General features: G+C 41.2%; 1 protein-coding gene across 8 annotated transcripts in view; it reads right to left on the reverse strand.

Moving 5' to 3' along the window:
* LOC125769092 (probable lysine-specific demethylase 4B) overlaps nucleotides 1-12,771 on the reverse strand; it is a 217,126-nt gene that overhangs the window by 158,021 nt on the left and 46,334 nt on the right. For 7 of the 8 annotated variants that reach the window (XM_049437551.1, XM_049437552.1, XM_049437545.1 and 4 more), the window contains exon 2: nucleotides 12,695-12,741. The gene's annotated coding sequence lies outside the window, so the exon portion shown is untranslated. Of the gene's footprint in view, nucleotides 1-12,694; nucleotides 12,751-12,771 lie in introns of those variants that run through there. The other variant, XM_049437546.1, reaches the window with a different exon arrangement.

A 12,771-nucleotide genomic window follows, 5' to 3' on the forward strand; every position in this document is an offset into this window, starting at 1 on the left:
TATTAGTGTTTTGTAAGGAGAAAACAGTAAGATAATACTGCTCGAAATATTTGTGATAGATGAAGCGAAAATAAAGCAGAACACATTTTAATTGACCTACACTAAATAAGCTAACTGTGAGTTAGCGGAAAATAAATTTTAATTTTTTTACTAAAAATTATTTTTGAACTATCATTTTAAATGTGAAGAAATTTATATTTAAAATAATTAAATTTTAGGATTAATTTCTATTTAGCAGGATTAATTTATCCTGCTTGAGGTAAAGTTTTAATATTTTCCTAACAAATTTTGAGCAGAAAAAAATTCCATCATAAATTGACCATTTTTGTTTAGTCTTTTGAGGCTGACAATACACAAAAAGGCATCATGTTAAAATCGCTGTTGTAATGAAGATATATTTCAGAGGATGAGAATCAATTCCTTATTTGATATTAATCATATCAAGGCTATTTTTTCTTAATATTTTTTTTAACAAATAAATTTTACTTTTATACCTGTTGTTGTGAGGAATACAATTTTGGAAGTTAATTTAGAAACATTCAGAACCTATTCCATGTTTTTTTTCAATATCTAATGATGATGTTATAAACGATTTTTCTGCATCAAAAAACTTCATACAGAAGCGAAGCACCCTTAACCATTGTAATGACACGAATGAAAAGATTTCCATCCCTTGGGCACAAACAAATTGCCCAAGGAAACTCCCTCGAACACCTAAAGGTGAACGTAATGCACCTTCAGTAGAGCGGCAGTACTTAGTCCGTATCGTATAATCATAAATCATACAAAATTTATATCCCTTCTCATTTTTCGAGACGCTATCATATTTTATTTATGCTTTCATTTGCTAACTATGTCCCACCGTACAGGCGAACGTCATCGAGTCCTCCTTCCGGACACGTGCAACTTGTGTGACTTCCACGCAAACATGATCGAACAGTAGTACTGGGCACATGCTTTATGTCTGCCTGGACCCTTCCAAACGTTCCGTCTCACCCCCCCCCCCCCCCCCTTCCCAGAAAAAAAACGACTGGAGTGTCCTTTCTCGTTGAGATTTCCGGACGTATTGAAAGGAGTGGCACAGGTTCGCCTGTTTGTATGCAAAAGGTTCGCAAGACTCGGCCGGTCGGTCGGTACGAGAGTGACTCCTTCCAACTGAGCGACACGGTACAATGCCACGGGACATGAATATTTTCATGCCTGTTTAAACTATTCCGGAAAAGGTCGTCTCTGTCGAAGCGGACCCGTTCGCGCATTTTGTTGCGTGCGTCCGTACCAGTCCGTACGGCACATGATTAGCAGAGGAAGTCACGGGACTTCACGGGTGTGTGTTACTTGAACTCTTCGACGCTAGTAGCCCAGGGGTTTCCCAGGCACCGGGTACAATATCTTGATGGAAATGAACCATAACCGGTGGCTGGTTCGGTTGCAGAGAATCCGGACAAGAATGTCGTCAAGAAAGCAGACTGGTGTGGCAAAGCGTCCTATAAAGCACAGCTGAGCGAATCTAGCGTTATCCTTGATAGGTACATCAGCAGTTTAAGCGAACGATGCTAGTAAATGGGGGTTTCACAGTGGGTTCGCTGAACGAAACACCAACAAAAAAATGAAACAATCTTCTCCCGAAACTGCATCATCGCCATCGTTAAGCCCGATGACACGCTCTCATCAGCAGGATTCCATAACCGCACGGCAACGGCGAAAGGATTCCTAAGGGGGAGACCACGAGAACGATGTGACTTTTCCATCAACCCGATCGTGTCCACAGGTCTGGCCTTGGATCGGCAACCCCTCGGGCGGAAGGTCGAAAACATTGCTTTCGCATGTCAAACGGTTTTACACCCGGTTTGAAACTCGCAGCACTTGCTCTGACCCTTCAGGTTAGTCGGTTCAAGTTTGCCATCCCATTCCTTGGTAGACACGTCGTATTAGCCATGTCACAGACATGGAACGCACATGGAATGTCGCTCGTTTGACTGGGATTGGCAAATCCTTCAACAGAAGGAAAAAGGGAAAGCGAACAGCAAGCACTCCCTAATGTCAAACTACATACACACACACCGAGACACGGTGTCGCACCGGAAGGACATTTGCAAAACGCCCTCAACCACAGGACACATTTCGGCAGTGATAGACGACCCCCACCGTAAATGGGGGGCCATGCGTGTCTGTGTGTTTGTGTTTTTGGGTGTAATTTTTTATGTTCACTCGGTGTTCCGCTTTTGGGCGGTCGATGTACGATAGGTGTCTTGATGACGGTAGGAAACAGTCTAGCCTTTTTTTTTTGTTGGTTATTTTCCAAAAAGTCATATGGCCGTAAAGGAGACATTTCGATGTTGGAATCGATTGCAAGAGTGAGGGACCTAGACGAAATGTTAGACAGATGGAAGATTTTTTTTTATCATGATATGATTTTTTTTGCTGTATTTTGCATGTGTAGCTTTCCCAATTTTAGGTGGAAAAAGGAAGGAAAGGACCTAAGTCTAAAAAAAAATTCCCCCGGAAGGGACTATGGAGTGCGAAGTGTGAAAAGGACCCGGATGTGCAAACTAGTATCGTGTCTACGATCGCACGGAACATGGGGATAATTTGCGGTCAGGTTCGGTGTAATATTTTATGCTGCTTACTGCTTGCTGCCCCTCCCTGTAAAGGAACTTCTTCAAGGAGTTTCAAAAAAAGGGCCCCCCGAATGTTTTGCTGGTGACTAATGGGCGGGTAAAATCGGTAGCATGACGATAAATGATTTGTTTTGTGTGAAAGATGCGTAGATAGGATATGAACGGAAGGATGGTTTTGAGTGAATGATGTCTCATTTACAATAGAATTGAGTATTGTTTGTATGTTGTATGTTTGATGAAATATTTGAAGATTCTCTCAAGAAGATATATTTCCGCCATATAAAGGGGATTTCGAACTCGAGAGATGAAGTTGGAGTTTTTTCTGGTTTCCAGATTCTTTTCAAGTTGAACTTTAATATGTTAGTCTAAGCCTAATTCTTATCTTGGGGAAATGAAATTAATTTGTTATCAAGCTTGTTACAAAGACTCATCCGTCAAGTCAAGAAGTATTACTCAACTTTATCTTGAAAAACCTTGAGAAATATGCAATAACCTTCATCTATATCTACAACATTCAATTTGACTTGAATTGAATTCAAGACTTACTCCCATTTTAAAGCGTTTTCGAGTTTGTTCCATTTCTGGAATTTGTTGAAGTTGAACTTGAATTCTGTGGATTCTGTTCAAAACTCCTTGAACACAAATTTAGGAGTTTTGTATTTCGAACAAATTTAGGAGAAAAATTGGAAGTTCCAGATCTAGATAGAAAAATTCCGGTTCATCTTGAAAATAAATCTCGAAATAGATCCAGCTATGCCACCTGTATTTGTACGAATTCCCGCATGTCTACACATTTTTATCGCCAGCTTGTATACCGAAATTATTCACGAATCAACTGGATGGAAAATTGTTTACACTTTCATTTTGTGACCGAACCGTACATAAAACGCAGCTGGTACACGTGTCCACACGTGATCGTCACCGGAGTGACAAACAAGCGTTGCTAATAAAAACAATATTCGTCGTATCCAAAAATTGTGCGACGTTACGATTGTCTGTAGTAGCGTGTAGTTGCTGTAACTCACGATATTATCACGCAAATCGAAACGTATGGGCATGGGGACAACGTCTGGCGGGGGCCAATCGGGAACCCGTACGACCCGTATGTTTGATGGCAACCATTGCTCGCCGTGTGCTGTACGCTTTTATCCCGAGCGCCGATTGCCTTGTGTATCTATTTTTGGTACGAATTTCGATCGGATGCAGCAGTTCCCGGCAGAAATGCTAGGACGTGCCTATCGGCTCCATGTTGTCGTTTGATTGTGCACGTAAACAAATTTCTTGTCATCAATTTGAAGGCATCGCGCGGATGAAGTGGTGAGTTAAAATGGACAAAATTGTCCTTTTTTGGGACATAAGGGAGTTATTCATTTCTATATCAGAGTAGCTTCATTTTCTCAGAAGAAAATCATTCCTTTGGAATATTTCCATAAACATAAAGAAATTACTTATGGTTTGTTCCACATACTGTTACTGACCATAATCCTTTCCCATTGTGCGTTAACACTATTATCCATCCCAACAGCTAGTCACCAGCTTTCGGACCATTCTGATGCCATGCCGTCGTTCCAATTTTTGGCGCACATTCGAGAACATTGCCATCGACCGCCTCAAAAAAAAAAAAACAACCCAGTACAAGCGAAAATTTGGCGAATAAATGATAATATTCATCGCCACGACACATCGCCGAGGCACATGATGGAAACCGTCCTGGGCAATTCGTCCTGACGCGCCGGGTGCCGGCAACGATCGTGTCATTTGCAACAGCTTCACCTACCGCTACGCAAGTCCCACTCTCTACACACGACGAATGGTGCTGTTTATGAGCGCGATTGTATCGCGTTCCGAGCGCCGCTCATGTGTGGACACATATGTGTAGAATGGAACGATCTGTAGTGGAGAACACCAGAAGGCACCAGAGCCATGCGAGCGAAGGAAGGGTATGATTTGATTAGAGATGACGTCGGATGAAATTCTACTACGTACAACATCCTGTATCCGGTGCGCGCGCAAGAACAAACGCGAGAACATCAAAGAGCCGTCGGCATATTTTAATTATCTTGTGCATTATCTATTTGTCCGTGTACCGTGGGTTTACTTTTATTTCATTATGCTCGTTTTGTGGTTTCGTTTGAGCGGGTTGTGATTATTTCTGTGTTTTTGTTTTTCTGCAAATCCACGCTATGAAGAGCTCGCAGCCATTTACATTTGGACGAGTCACATTTTACAATCTAATAAAGGATTTATTTCGCTGCAAAGGATGAATGAGGATACGGATAGATTGAAAATGGGAAATGAATTAACCAGCGTCGGTATATTTCTTTCGCTGTAGGAAAGAAAAAAAATGCGAATGTCTCTTTAATGACATTATTCAATATCCGAAACACCGAAGGTGTATAAACTCGCCCCGTATGTAAACGCACATGCCAGCAATTGGCTGAAAAGTGACACATAATAATGTGCTAATTACTAGGACATCAAAATAATGTCCAGCACTGATTGCAAACCATTTGTCAAATCGAAACTATCGTTTCGGAGCAATGGGGCTAGTAGAGCGAGAGAGCCAGGACATCGATTCAATTGGCGATGAAACGATGATTGTCTAACAAAACATCCTGCTATCTCGGGCATGGGCAACGTGTCGTCCCAGCTAGGATAGGAACTCCTATCACCCACCTTCCTTACTAGACCTCGGTTTCTTATTATCCGGCCCGGAAACTACTATCGTTTCACGTTGATTAAACACGTGACAACTTCCTTAGTTTGGCGTCCCTTGGCAACGTAATTAGTTTATTATGTGAGATGACGATGATGCTTCTGTTTTGCTGATGATGGTGGTTGGTGTTGGTGGTGTGTTGCCTACAAGTAAGGACAATAGCGCGACCACCTACTGACGAGGCGAGGAGACGAGTTGAATGGAGCAATGGTGAAGCTTTCTTTAGTCGGAAAAGCCCTAAGCCCTAAAGTTTCATTTCCTCCTTCTCCCTCTCTCTCTCTCCCTCTCTCTCTCTCTCTCTCTCTCTCTCTCGCTTTGTTCTTCTGTAGCCACTTTACCGGATGTTTACCAGCAGCCGTAAGGCTTAAGGCTGCCCATTTATTCATATTCACCGGAGCGAAATTAGGTCTCTTGCGTTCGGTGACTTACCCGGCGGTTTGTAAACGTTCCTGCGTCCCGTGCAGGAAGCCTCCGGAGACTATTCATAAAGTTGTATCCATATTTCCGAGATTGATTATAGTGCAGAGGGTGGGGTACCACTGTTAAGGGCCTACGGTTAGCTGGAGGCGTTTAACAAGTAACCCATTAGGTCGGCCAGTCTGCTAGGTGGCTACACATACGCGTTCTGTCGGTGGCCCCCGTTTGTGCAGGTGTTGGTGAACGATGATGCACAACGATGGCGCACCTTGCTCTACCAGCCTGCGGTGTGTTTCTTTCATATCCTTGTACCGAGATCCTTGCCTTACATCGTACCTTGTACCGCAACATAGGATCCCATGCTATGGCTACATCCTACGAGTGAATGATTGTTTCCATTTTCCAGCTAGTGGCAGAACTCTCAAGTTCCAGTCAATCGTTCGGGGCTTTCCCTAGAGGAGGTTAGGAGTTGGTTTTGAAACGGTTTGTTTATTCAAATGATTGAATTTGTTTAATAACCGTACAGCTCACCTGTCGCGTGGGGCACCGAACGGGGGTACGGGGTACGACTAGTGGATGATGATGTAAACTAGTTTCGAAATGAAATGAAGTCACATTACCACCCTTAGGCAACACGTGACGTTTTGCGGTGTGCTGAAGTGCTGGAACATTTGAAACGGTACCCGTCTGCACTGAAATGGCTTGTTGCTAAGGATTCCGTTTTTGGCGGATATACCGGAGACCGGAGAGTGCTGGATGAATAGATGTGCGCCCGTGATTCAAAAGGCGCAATCACGCAAAAGAAAGCACTCCAATGGGGGTTTTCAAGCGGTCGGAGAGAAGCGGGGTAAAAGGGCCAGCCAACGTGCGGGGTAAGGTAACGAATCACGAAACCACTTCGAAAGCGGCTGATGCTGAGCGATAAAATGGCGCACACTTGCGATCAACCTCGTCGGGTAACGGTTGCCGCTTGGCTCAGGGCTCAGGGATTTCGCGATATGGGAAGGCAAACGCCGGTTTGGGTGGTCTGACATTTGTGCCATTGAAGTTAGATCGAGCGTTACGCCAGCCACAGTTTGCATTTCGCCTCGAAACGAAAGCAAACGTGTGAAAATAAAAATTTTGTTAAGGCACTTTTTGTTGTTGTTTTGGTTGCAAATCGCAACAGCACTGTGGGTTTGCTCGGGTGGAATAAAATGTACCCCGTACCACCATGGGCCACGATATGCGCAGACAGGGGACAGTGGGAGTGATGAAACGATCGATTCCACTTGAACTATGAATGCTGTGTGCTCAATGGTTTGTTAAGCATTTGGTAGAAGATTAAAGCTTTAGCACTGTAAAATGCTAATATTAGCAGTGAAAGGGCACGTGCACACTGGAGTTGTGCTTGAAGATTTATCTGTTGTACGATACATAGAGCTAAAGGGATAAATTTATTTAAAAAATAAAGTGTACTTTCACTAGATGCTATTTACTGTGTTTGATCATGTATCAAATTTCTTGCAAAAGGGAAATTGGGTAGAAAACAACTGAAATGGAGTTCTTTTAATGACAATTAAATCAAATGTTTGGATAGTTCAAATATGATGCGATGAAACTCCATTGAAAATATTGAAGTCTTTGACATCATAAAGTTATAAAAAATTTGTTGAAAAGATTACATTGAGTTATATACGAATATACTACTCGTCTTCTATGTTATAACCCCACCTGTAACCAATAATAATGCAAATAGTTATTAAACAGCATAGTTTAATAATCTAACGCCAAAGTGTTGTACACGGACATTATTTGTTCCCAATTCTTTAGGACTCTAACACTAGAACTACCTGAAGAATCATTTTGACTGAAACGCTTCATTTTCATCACATTATTTTTTGGTGTTAAACAACCCTAAGGTAGTTGAAACGTGAGTTTTACATATATGTATATTCTATAGTACAATCTTCAATAAACAAAAAAATATACTCCAACTCTTCTAAATTGTTTAAAAATTTACGCAGTTCTAGTGTTCATTGAATCACAAAATATAAGGAGAAATGTTTGAAATTGCGATAACTAAACATGATACTTAAGATCTTGTCCAATATTATTTATGTTTTGTAATAACTTTATTATTTAACAATGTTTTCTTGCTCAGTTGGTACTGAAAAGTGATGTAAAATTGGAGAGATACCTGGAAAGAGCTAAAGGGCTGTTTCTTGTAAGTAAGTGAGTAAGTGTAGTGTAAGTGAGTAAGGATTTGTCACACAAAGAAATTATATTTATTTATTCAGAAGTATATAAAACAGGTTGCATAAGAAGTGTTATTCCATCCAAAGAAAGGTATAATGAATAGTAAACATTGTTGAGCAATGAATTGCAGAGTCATTCACAGCACTTATGCAAAAACATTCTGTTTCATCAGAAATGGAATTTAATTACTAAGTTGGTCTTTTCTGAGTGCAAACCAAAAGTAAAAAATCAAATGATCGCTACTAAAATGAGAAAATTGAATTCATAACATCAGTCTTTGATTACCATAGAGCCTGAGGTTTTCAAGTTATTTAATTGAAACAAAGAAAAAATTGTTGTTTCAATAATAAAAAAGGGCACGAAAGTAGACACCACATTTGAAGATGATATAAAGTGTCGAACGAAATATTTCCAACTTCATTTTTTTTCGTTTTTCAATTTCACTTCTACTTAACTAGAAATGGCGTGACGAACTATTCGTTATACGATAAATAAATTGATAGGAATGTGTTTATTGAGTTGTTAAACATTTTATCGTCTATTTTATTCACACTTTTATTTCACTAAAACTCAATGAAACACACTATATGCTTTCAGCATAAGTGTGAAATTAAACATAAAACATATTGGACATGCTTTACCATGCTTGCAATAATCACCTGAGCATGTGTTACGTATTGTAATAGCTTGATTAAACATGAAAGATTAGAACAATCAACATTTCGGGCACAGAGAGGGCACCACATAAACAACGGTTGTTAAAAATAAAATTCCACAGCCCTCATTCCATACAATGTGGGCGTATATGTTGAATGCTGCGTTTTTTTTGGTAGCAAAACAATAGAGCATAAAACCGTGCTTTTACTATGTCAGCTAATTTTAAGTGTCATTTTATAGCAACAATCGAGGTTGGACTGCATTTTTTCTTCTTCAGGAAACCACCCAGCGACTTGGTGTATGATCTGCGAGGAAGAAACAATTATAGCCCCATTCCCAATGTTCATCCTCGATGTCAAAGCCCAAAATGAGGGGAGATTAAAAAACAACTGGAAAACAGAAAGAAAAAGTTCAGTAGCGCGTTGCGCAGCCACGAATGCGTTCCAACCGATGGCTAATGAAAACCGTTGTTTCTCACTATTTTTATGATGCACGAAACAAAATATTTTGAATGACATTAGAAATTCATCCGAAAGCAATAAAACATTCCACAGTCGTGCGCCTGAGGCCGGTGTCCGGGTCCGGGAGTGGCGTGAGCTTTTCGGAGCTTTCCGGCCGTTGGGATTCCGAAAGGGAACGCGTCCACACTGCAAACGAAGCGTTGCGATGTTACCCATTTTAGGATGACGAAGCGAAGACGTTCAACCGTACCCCGATGGGGCAGAATCAAAAAGAAAGACCAAAAAAAAAAGAGTCCGAATAAATTATCACCTGTACATGCTTCTGTGGCGCGAAGCTTGTCTCCATTTGCTTCCTTCACCCTGTCAGCTAGATCTGGACATTGGACATACTCATAAGACAAGCTCTGTTTCATCGAACCGGTGAAGGTTCATAAATGCGTGAACGCTTTTCGTGAAGCCGTTGGCGCAGTGTAAAACGCGAAGAGTCGTCGGATCGCGCATCGTACCGCAAAAGGTGCAATAAAATCCAAACGGAAAGCCTTTAAAAGCCATTCCGGGCAAAGGGTCGCAAAAGGAGTGTGTAGAGCTGACGAGTTCGTAAAACTAGGAGCTACAAAACGTTTCGGACATCGCTAAGTTTGGTTGGGTAGGTTTTTTTTTCTTCTTGCTGTTATTTCCCTCCGATTTCGTCCCCGTACCGACAGTTCGCATCAAGTCCACGGGCGCAACTTATTTGGGGACGAGTTTTGTGCTGCGTCTAGGCAGTGGAACTTGATTAGACAAGTCATAGAGGAACTCGTTTTTTTGGGTACTGGTTTTCGGAGCGGCACCAGAGAGGCACCGTAAATGTATTTGCGCCCCCCAAAAATCTCGACAGCCCGTTGAGTAGTGCTTTTGTTGAGGTTTTAATGATCTAATGAATCGTTCTTGATCTTTCGCTCGTTCTCGTGTCATTGTTTCGTATTTATTTTATCTATCAGCTGTGTTGCAAATATAGCATGGAAGTAATAAAGAAACACAACAGTCAAATATAGAATATTGCTGTACGTTGTTTACGGTGGAGTTAGATATAGTTTTCTGTTGGAGATTTCAAAATGAACACTTAACCCTCTACCGGGAAAATAAAAATACATGTTTAGTGGAAAATAAATGAGCGAACCGGCAATAAAAAAGGGTAACAAATGCATTCTAATTTTGACCTTAATCCCGGTCCACTTCCGTGTATTCCGTAGCCCTCCTCACCAGTCAATGAAAAAAAGGGCCACACCAATTGGATTCCATGTCACACCGACGCTCACTTTCGTTAATCCGCACTGATCGTGTGAATAATCATCCCCTTTTCACTATCATCCGGAATGGGACAAGTGAAATTTGTCCTTTCGCTAGTCTTTCACTTTTCATCAATTTATTTATTTCCATCGCACAAGACAGACGCTGCAATATCACGTAGGGCACCGAACGGGCAGGGAAAAAAACGTCACATGAACTAGGTTAATGACGGATTAGTACAGCCGATGAACGGCTAAAGTGGGGTTAAGGTAGATACCCTCAAGAAAGCTTCCTCGTTTTGAATTCAAAAGGTTTCAAGAAAAGGCCCACAAGTAATGGGGGTGGAAGTGGTATTGTGAAATCAGAAAACGATATTCCACGAAACCGAGGAGATTAACAAGATCGTACCCGCTAAGTGTATCCGCCTGCACGATGGTTCCCATTTTCGGAAGGAATGTTATTTCAAGCCCTGCAATAAATTACATTTGCACATTTGGTTTGTGAGGTTAGGTCCGATTCGGATTGGAAGTTTGCTAGCCAAGCGATCGGCCCACGTGCTGCTGCAGAAATGTGGGCCGTTTCGAGGTTTGACGCGATTTGCTAATTACCGTCAACTTTTCAAAAAACCACCCTTCCCCGCGGGGGGAAGTGTGGCAAACCCGAAGCCACCCCGATCGGGTCGTGAGAAGTGGCCTGATGGTCGACCGAAAGCAATCGCCTCCGGGGGTTGACGGCACGGAGTTGCTGCTTACCGCATAAAATATAATTTATGATGGAATATTTCACGTCACGCGGGGGATAAGTTTTTCTGCTTGTCCCGCACAGTACTACCTACATCCATCGTTTTGTACGGTAGCAGTAGCTTCATGTGTATGTTTACTTTGGCAGAAAAACGGCTACTGATAACGTGCCCCAAAGGGACTATCCTAGGGTCCTTTCCATCCACCCACAGTACGTCCACGGCTTTGATGGGGATGGGTGAGATTAACTTCGCGAAAGGAAGCTGTACAGTGCTGCAAAGTGGAGTTTGTTACGCCACGAGGGTTGCACAATTTGTAAATCATTTCTCTAGCAAATGAGACCGGGCACATGGCGATTGCAGGTGTGTGTGCGTTTTATTTTTTTTTTGCAAACTAATCAGTGTACGATCCAGGATGGGAAGCTTCGCGGAACTTCATCAAAAGGAGTTGCTAGGTTTTAGCCAACGGACGACACCCGACCGTGTTTGGGTGTGATGTGACCCAAGTGCAATGGTGGTCTAGCAGTGTGGTAGCGAGTACCTCCGTGCGGGAAGACTTTGTCGTCAGTCGACAGTTGAAACATAAACTATGGATGTAGCGAGTTTCAGTCTATGGAGTCACAAAGAAATACTAAATGACCATCATAAAAACGTTACTTTCGCGATGGAAAACGTGTTCCCAACCGTAGACTAATGGTTCTGGTTTTGTACTGGGTAGAGTGCATTTTTTTTTCTCTCTCTCTTCTCATCACAACATTTTACAGTTCGCCATATGGCACGAGATGTTGCCGCTTTTTTGCTCGTTTAGTTAGTATAGCGTTGAAAAAAAAAAACACACGGGGTTTTGCAAAGTATGATAAAGTTTTCAAACGACGTTTGCTACACCGGTACACCGTTGCGAAAAAAGGGTAGAATGTTGTTAACTAACGCTTATCCGTTTGCTCTACTTTGGGAAATGTTTTCAATGCGCTTGTTATTTTTTACATGTTAAATGCTAGTTGATTTATGAACCCGAACCAGAGTTGTTGTGATGTTTCCTGGGAAATATCCAGCTTGTTTATGATAAAATTGCACATAGCTCGGAATAATTATATAGGGAATATCAGTACGTGATGTAAGTTTCTTACGAAATTAGACTTTTATAATAATTTTGCAAATTTTTGCCGAATGGTATTAAGAAAATATCAAGAATTAAATATCTTCAAGAGATCTAGTGTAGTGAGCTTCCAATATTCATCAATTTTATCACTTTCAGAATTTATGTGGATTATCTTAATTTTTTGCACATGTAGAATTCAATATTAGCTTTACCTTAATTTTTTATTCAAAAATTTCCTTAGTTTTTTATTCAATAATCAAAATTCTGGTGAACTCTGCAATCACATGTATTCAATGAAGAAATTGAGATACTTGAAATAGCAAAATCTTTGTGCAATAAACCAAGGTGTTGAATTTTTTCGAGAGATATTTTTCAGTTTTATTACAAGAGTAATTTATTTGAGTAAAATTTGAGGTCTTCTCATATATTCCTCAAGGATTTGAGGATTTAACATTAATAGGTATTCCTGAAGGTACTTACATGGTGTATCGATCGTCGAGGATCAGCTGGAGACATCATTTCCGACACTGAAACGAATAGCAAAGGTGTATTGTATG

Source organism: Anopheles funestus, chromosome 3RL (assembly GCF_943734845.2).
Source record: "Anopheles funestus chromosome 3RL, idAnoFuneDA-416_04, whole genome shotgun sequence".
Classification (NCBI taxonomy): Eukaryota; Metazoa; Arthropoda; class Insecta; order Diptera; family Culicidae; genus Anopheles; species Anopheles funestus.